The sequence below is a fragment of the Silene latifolia genome, chromosome 10, assembly GCF_048544455.1.
Source record: "Silene latifolia isolate original U9 population chromosome 10, ASM4854445v1, whole genome shotgun sequence".
Taxonomy (NCBI): domain Eukaryota; kingdom Viridiplantae; phylum Streptophyta; class Magnoliopsida; order Caryophyllales; family Caryophyllaceae; genus Silene; species Silene latifolia.
This window is the reverse complement of record NC_133535.1, coordinates 61,885,775-61,893,750: the sequence shown is the minus strand read 5'-3', so window position 1 is coordinate 61,893,750 and position 7,976 is coordinate 61,885,775. Positions and strand designations below refer to the sequence as shown.

General features: G+C 39.5%; 1 non-coding gene across 1 annotated transcript; it reads left to right on the top strand.

The window, feature by feature from the left end:
* The first annotated feature begins 276 nt into the window (after positions 1-276).
* LOC141609764 (small nucleolar RNA R71) lies at positions 277-383 on the top strand. The gene has a single exon (XR_012527676.1). It is a non-coding gene; the product is annotated as a small nucleolar RNA R71 (small nucleolar RNA).
* Positions 384-7,976: the final 7,593 nt, after the last annotated feature.

The window sequence follows — 7,976 nt, the reverse complement described above, 5'->3', positions numbered from 1 at the left end:
TTAGCCATAGCCTTCTCAAACTTCAAATTAATGGTGTCAATATGAGCACTAAGTTGAGCACCCAATTGAGTAATAGAGTCCACTTCATGCTTTCCTCCTCTAGTAGCCTTCCGAGGTCTACTATATTGTGAGTTATGGACCGCCATTTCCTCAATCTTGTTCCATGTTTGATTATCATCAACTTCGGTAAACATACCATTTGATCCCATATTGAGAATGTTTCGAGAGTCTTCATATAGACCGTTCCAAAATTGTTGTACAAGGAACCACTCGCTAAGTCCATGGTGTGGACAAGATCGACAAGTATCCTTGTATCTCTCCCATGCTTCATATAAAGATTCCTTATCCCTTTGTTTGAACCCGACGATTTGGGCTCTCAACATGGTAGTCTTCTCCGGAGGATAGAATTTCTTGTAGAAAGCAAGTGGCAATTTCTTCCAAGAGTCAATACCAAGAGTAGCCTTATCTAGGCTCTTTAACCATTGTTTCGCGGAACCAATCAAAGAGAAAGGAAATAAGACCCATCGAATTTGGTCTTGAGTCACTCCGGTTTGAGAAATCGCATCACAATAGTCACAAAAAGTCTCCACATGAGAATGAGGGTCTTCACTAGGCATCCCCCCGAATTGAATTCTCTCAACCAATTGTATAAATGCGGATTTTGCAATGAAATTACCGGTTAAGTGTTGTGGTGTAGGAGTACCATTTGGTAGGTTCTCCTCGGTTGGTACGGAATGTGATGAAAATTTAGGCATTGTGGGTTGATTTTGTGGTTGGTTTTGTGTTGGGTTATCCTCTCCTTCTCTTGAAAAAGGGTTGATGAACTCAAGGTTATTTGGTTGAATGTCCACAATCTCACCAATACCTCTCAAAGTATTTCTAGCAAGTCTTCTATTGTTGGTCAAAGTTCTTTCAATTTCAAGATCAATGGGTAAGAAGTTACCTTGTGATCTCCTAGACATGCAAAATATCAAACAACTTGAAAACAATTAGAACAAACCTTGAGGAGTTTGACTTCCCCAAGGTAAAAAAGACACAACTAAAAACAATCAAAGAAAATCAAATCAAGTTAACACCGTCCCCGGCAACGGCGCCATTTTTTATCGGATAGGTTTTTTTACTCGTCGTCAAAAGTTACCTAGACCAAAACAATATTTATAACTTCACAAACTACTCTACTCTTAGTAAAGAGGTAAGTAAAGGTCGGATCCCAAGGGACGGGTATTGATGTAGGATTTTCGATTACAAATAGTTGTGTCTAAGGGTGTCACAATTTGGGTTGAGGTAAGAGACCAACTAAACTAATCAACAATATAAAAGCAAAGCAACGAAAACAAGAAAGATGACTAAAATGAGATGTTAACAATTGATTAAAAGCACTAGGGTGTCATGGGTTCATAGGGGATTCATGGGATTTGATCATACAAACATGTTCTCTACTAGATGCAAGCACTTATTGTTGTGATGGGATCATGTTGGTTTATATATGTCTTATAATCCCTAAAAAGGTTTGGGTCCCGGAGCCGAATCGATTAGATTGTAGAACACCTACAAGTCGACTTAGTCCTTCCTATCCAACTATATGCATGGTCTAATGAGACTCGAGTTGGTTTATGTCTTACAAGTCTCATTGAAAAGGTAAGTGATGGGTAAAAAATGCAAGGATTCATAGGCTCGCATTTCATCAAACATAACATGTGCATAAGTTGGAATCACAACAAGCAAGCAAATTAATTATGAAAACATATTAGATTAAGCATGAATCAATCCCCATGTTGGTTTTCCCTAATTCCCCATTAACCCTAGTTAAGGAAACTACTCACTCATTATCAAGTTTAACATGCTAAAAAGGTTGTCAATCATACTAGCAAGGTAAAACATGATGGACAAATGAAGATGATTAACAATAATTAAAATGGGATTTAGAGAGAATTATACCTATAAGGATGATTCCAAATAATAAACCAAAGAATAATAGAAGTACTTGATGATTGATGGAAGGTTGACAATCCTCCAAATAAACCCCAAATAATCTTCTAATTACCCAAAATAAATGACGAACAATAGAGAAATTAAGGAAAGATTAAGAAATGAGATTTATATTAATGCTAAATCGAGAGTTGATTACAAGATTAAGAGAGTATTAAGACTTGATTAAGATAAGATTAAGATCCTACTAAGATGACATACTAATCTAGGTAGTACAATGGGGTAATTATACTAGAGATTAGGTAGAAGGATTAGGGTTACTAAGGGCTTAAATGACTATTAAAATCCTTAAGAAAAGTTGAAGAAGTGCTCCTCTCCGTTTTGGTAGTCTCCAGGAAATCTGCTCGTCGCGAGCGTCTAGGCAGTAGGAACGGTGGGTTATGCAAGGCATTCCGAGCGGATTAGGGGAGAGACCCTCGGATTTGTTGGTCTCAAGACGAGCGTCTTGGCATCGGGACGCTCGGATTGGTGAGCAGGGAGACGCTCGTCCTGAGCAGGGAGACGCTCGGATCCTGGGTCAGCACTACTCTTTTCTTCTTTCCTCAACAATCCTCGGGGATCTTGTTGGGGATGCAAGGATCCTTTCATCATTGCTCAATCTACTTTATTATCTACATAGGCCTTCTAGTATCGTCTTCCCTTTGATGCTTGGTCATTGAATTTGATTAATTTAGCTCTATTTTGCCATGAAAATGCAAGGTTTTAACTCCTTTCCTACCAAGGGAACAAAACCTCAAAGAATATACAAAACGGGAAACTAAAGATAGTAAATGACCCAATTATTCACTAAAAAGCATTGGAACGAGGCTAATTTAGGGACTAAATATGCTTAAATGTGAGTCACATCAAAGACCTTCTTGAATAGCATCACAAACAAAATGACAGTCTATTTTGATGTGTTTGGTGTACTCGTGAAAGACGGGTCATGAGCAATATGTAACACGGGTTTTCTATCACACGAGATGGGTGTGGGTAAGACAAGCTTGGCACCTAAACAATCCAACAAACCACGCAGCCACTTTATTTCACATGTGAGAGCTGCAAGAGAAAGATACTCGGCTTCGACTGACGAGAGTGACAACGTAGGCTGTTTCTTAGTCTTCCACGAGACCGGAGAATCACCAAGAAAAATGAACCAACCCGTGAGGGACCTACGTGAAACGGGGCATGCATCCCAATCGGAGTCACACCAACCCGATAATTGTAATCCGGAAGAGGAGCTCAAAAGTATACCTTGTCCGGGTGTCCCCTTCGAATATCGAATTGTGCGCATAGCGGTATTCCAATGCTTCCTGCCATGGATCATGAACTGGGAAAGGTTATGGATGGTGTATGCGAAGTCATGGCTAGTTACCGCGAGATACACCAAACGGCCAACTAACCGACGACACTTCTCAGATTCATCAAGTAAATCGTTAGAGGAACTTGCGAGTTGGTGATGTTGTTCCATGGGCGTAGGGGCCGGCTTACAACCATGGAGACCGACCTCTTCGATAATATCGAGTGTATTTGCATTGAGACAAGAAAATTCCAGAACCATTTCGCGCCACCTCGAGGCCTAAAAAATATTTTAATTCGCCCAAATCTTTCATGTGAAAGCAGGAGCTAAGGTAATTTTTGAATGTTGAGAGAGCGGACATATCACTTCCAGCGATGAGTAACTTGTCGACATAAACCAAAACATTTAAAGGAACCTCATCTTTCACATAAGTGAATAACCAATAATCAGAATAGCTTTGCACAAACCCATATTCCTTTAAGGCTACACCCAGCTTAGCAAACCAACAACGAGGTGCTTGCTTGAGCCCATATAAAGATTTTTGCAGACGGCAGATAAGACCGGGTACAGGAGATTGAAAGATAGGACGTAACCGCATATAAACTTCTTTGTGCAAGTCAACGTGGAGGAAACCATTATTGCCATCCATATGATGGATTTACCAATTTTTGGTCACATCCACAGCTAGAAAAGTAGGGATGATGGTCATCTTAGCAACAGGAGCGAAAGTTTCCGCATAATCCACTCCCTCAGTTTGATGATTACCAAAGACTACTAAGCGTGCTTTTAAACGCTCGATGGTAGAATCAGATTTGCATTTAATCTTGTACAGCCACTTGCTACCCAATGCTTTCTTCCCTGGCGAAAGCGAAACCAGAACCAAAATCCATGTTTTATTATCAACTAATGCCTGCATTTCGGACTCCATGGCTTTACGCCACCCCTCACCTTCACTATATCCTTGTAAGGCTTAGGTTGTGTGTGTGCAATTAGAGCAGCCAAATAGGTATGGTACAATGGTGAAAATCGAGTACAAGAAAAATAATTAGCAAGGCGATGTTGTGTACCTAAGAGCAGCGAAGACACGGTGAGGCTGGAAGCGCTAGATGGACTACCCTCATCTTCTTCTTCTTCATTGCTATTTATATAAACAATAAAGTCAAGAAGAGACCGAGGCGGAAATTTAGTACGATGTCCCGGCCCTAATGGCTCATTCGTAGGAGCAGGTGACACAGGTGTAGTAGTAGGAACAATAGAAGGTGATGATGGAGCACTAGCAGGTTCGGGGAAAGCTTGGTGAGGACCCACATCAGACCTATCATCATCCCACGAGAAAACATATTCGGAAGTAGTACCGCGAGTGTCTAATCAAGAGTCCTCTATCCTTGGGTTAACAAGAAAAGGAAACTTATTTTCATAAAACGTGACATCGCGTGAGACGAAAAATTCTCGATTATCAAGGTCATATAGGTACCAGCCCATTCTGCCATTAGGGTACCCTATAAACACGCATTTCCTTCCTCAGCTAGCAAATTTCTCACCCCAAGCTCGTTGATTATGAGAAAAGCAAAGAGATCCAAAAACACGCAAATAAGTAAAATCCGGTGCTCGACTAAATAATACTTGAAAAGGCGTGTCTTCCCCCAGTGATTATGATGGAGTACGATTTATTAAATATGAGGCAGCCAAAACACACTCACCCCAAAAATTAATAGAAAGACCGGCCGGAAAGCGCAAACCTTGAGCAACATTAAGAATGTGTTGGTGTCTCCGCTCAACTGTCCTATTTTGCTGGGTGTCCCAACACACGAGGACTAGAACAAAATTCCATTTTTAACAATTTTTATCTGAGCGGGAAATTGACGTTTTATCATCGCAATAAATAACATGAAATTAGCTTCTACTTCTGAAGCAGGAGCTCAAGGCCAGGACAACCAGGTTCAGAGTCCAAACACAAGCTCTCAATTCCACCAGTGCAGGGTCCTATTCTAAGGAAAATTCTGAGGGTTCTAAGTCCAGGCACCAGTGGCCACCAGGGCCATCTGGTCCCACATTTAATTAAGCACAAATAACTCCTAGGGAGCCAGGATTATTTTGTACTAAAATCTCACAAAAACATGCCAAGTTGTAAAAGAAGACAATCCAGGAAAAGCAGAAAAGTAAATAGCCATTTCTGGATAAACATTTGAAAACTGAAGCTGAGAATTCTTTTGCCATGTCTTACCAAAATGAAGATACTACCTAAAGCAAGTAAGACCTTGTTCTGACCCAAGGACAGCCCACTCCAGAAACAACCAAAAGAAGCCATTAAGAAGGAGAACCTATCACTGTCACTCAGCTGCAACCTTTTGTCCCCAACCTGTTTTACCTTAGTTAGTTTACTTTCACCTTATGCAGCCATTGTAAAATATATCACTTGTCTTTATGTATTATGTAAGCAACAAATCCTGGCCCTTGGATGAAATGTCTTAGGGTTTCTTTTGTACTGAACTTGAACCAAGGCCTATATAAGGACCTTCCAGAAGTCTGTAATACTTAGACTTTTATTAGTGAACAAAAAAACCTGATATTTTCTCTCAAGTATTCCAAATCTTAATTCTTGTTGAGTCTTAGAGTTAAGTCAAGCTTAATAACACTCCCTAAGTGTTGATTAAGTACCTGTGGGTGAGTTTCTTTCAATCATGTGCTTGTTGTGGGTTGTTTGATCCTCATTGTTGTCTTGAGCTTGATACTTTATGTGGTTGCTCTGGTTGTGTCAAATTTAAGGCTTAAATTGTTACACTAATTTCATGTGCTTGTTGTGGTCATTAGTTTGATCATTATATCCATTTTATTCTAGAAAAACATCAAAAAAATATCATCACACTGTCAAACCTATGAAATTGCTCAAGTCTGTCTGTCTCAGTCTGGGGAGAATTTTCAAAAATACTTCGAGGGCTTGTAAAATCTTGAATTTTGGATCAGCATTAGTTTGCAATTTTAACAACATTGTCACCAAATTTCATGAATTGTTAAGCTCATTTACTATTTTTACTAAATTACTGAATTTCATTGCATTCTAAGGAAGTCTGTGTTTGTGGATTTGTTAGGATTCATCATTTCTGTCAAAGGTCTATACTTTACACTGCAATTTGGTAATCAAAGCTTAGGTTATAACATAATTCCATCTTGTGTTAGTCGTGAGTGGGAGAAAAGTGATTTCATTTACCCAGCTACATCAAAACTACAAAAAACAACCGAATGAGTGAAGAGAGGCTTGCTGGTATTGAGACAATGTTAGAGAATCTGGCAGGAAATGTGGATACTTTGCTTAGTGCTGTCCATAGTGTCATGGAAATATTTCCAAACCATGACCCAAGAAGGCAACCACCCCCTTTCCGAGGAAGAGGAAGGGGGAGAGGGATTGCAATGGGAGCAAGAAGGAGGCAGCCACTGCACAGCATGATCCATATAAGGAAGCCATCTCTAAATCAGATGACTCCCGACTGGAGGAAGGAATATATGATGCCAGAGATAAGGATGTAAAGGTAGACATTCCTGAATTTCATGGTAGTTTAAACCCTGAAGATTTATTAGATTGGCATAGATTTGTTGAAAGGATTTTTGAATTTAAAGAGTACAATGGTAGGAAATCCTTTAAAGTTGCCATCCTAAAATTTAAAGGGTATGCTTCTCTGTGGTATGAAAGCATGAAACACCAGAGAATTAGGGATGGGAAGGAACAAAGTAGATCTTGGTTTAAGTTGAAAAAGAAATTGAAGGAAAAATTCATAGCCAAAGACTATACCCAAGACATTTTTATCAAACTAACTCAATTAAGGCAAAACCAGCAAACTGTTGAGGCCTATCTTAGGAGCTTTGAACAGCTAACCGCGCAATGTGAGGGCACTGAAAAACCTGAGCAAAAGATTGCTAAGTTTGTTAAGGGTCTAGATCCTAATATTGCTAGTAGGGTAAGAAGGCAGCAGGTGTGGTCATTTGATGAGGCAGTCAACCTGACCTTATGAGTTGAGAAACTGGGAAAGGTGAAACCTTTAACACCCAAACTCCCCACCAGACAAATATTCAAACCTTATACTCGTGTTAAGATTACTGAGACACCTAAACCAGCAACCCAACCCACAAGAGATAAGAGGAAGGCACCTCTAACCTCAAAAGTCAATCCTGCTGTGACAAGAGACAAGATAAGATGTTTTCAGTGCCAAGGATTTGGACACATTAGAAAACATTGTCCCTCCAACAGGGATCTTACCCTGTTGGAAATTGAAGAATGGGAAAGACAGGATCTCATTGAGTATGAGAAGGATGAAACTCTGGTCTTAGAAGTGGTGGATATGTTGGGAAATGTGTCCTCTACAATAGTGCGATCACATGATTTAAATATCGTAATTAAATCTCATACTAAGAATACGTGAGGAATGATTCTTTATACAGTCGACTGACCGTCATTAATCGGTAATGATTGGCTAACTAGAGTTTGACATTACTGTCGTGTGACGGTGGTGGTCAGTTGATCCCTTTAGGTCACACCTATAGGATGAGGCCCAAATAGATATTTAATTAATTGTATGCGATACAGATTAATTAAATTCCTTAATTATGGGAGTGCAATTTTGCCTCTTATTTTAATGTGATTAAATAAAGATTAAATTTAGTGATTAAGCGTTAAATTACTAAATTAGTTGAGGTATTAATATAAGTTTTGAGG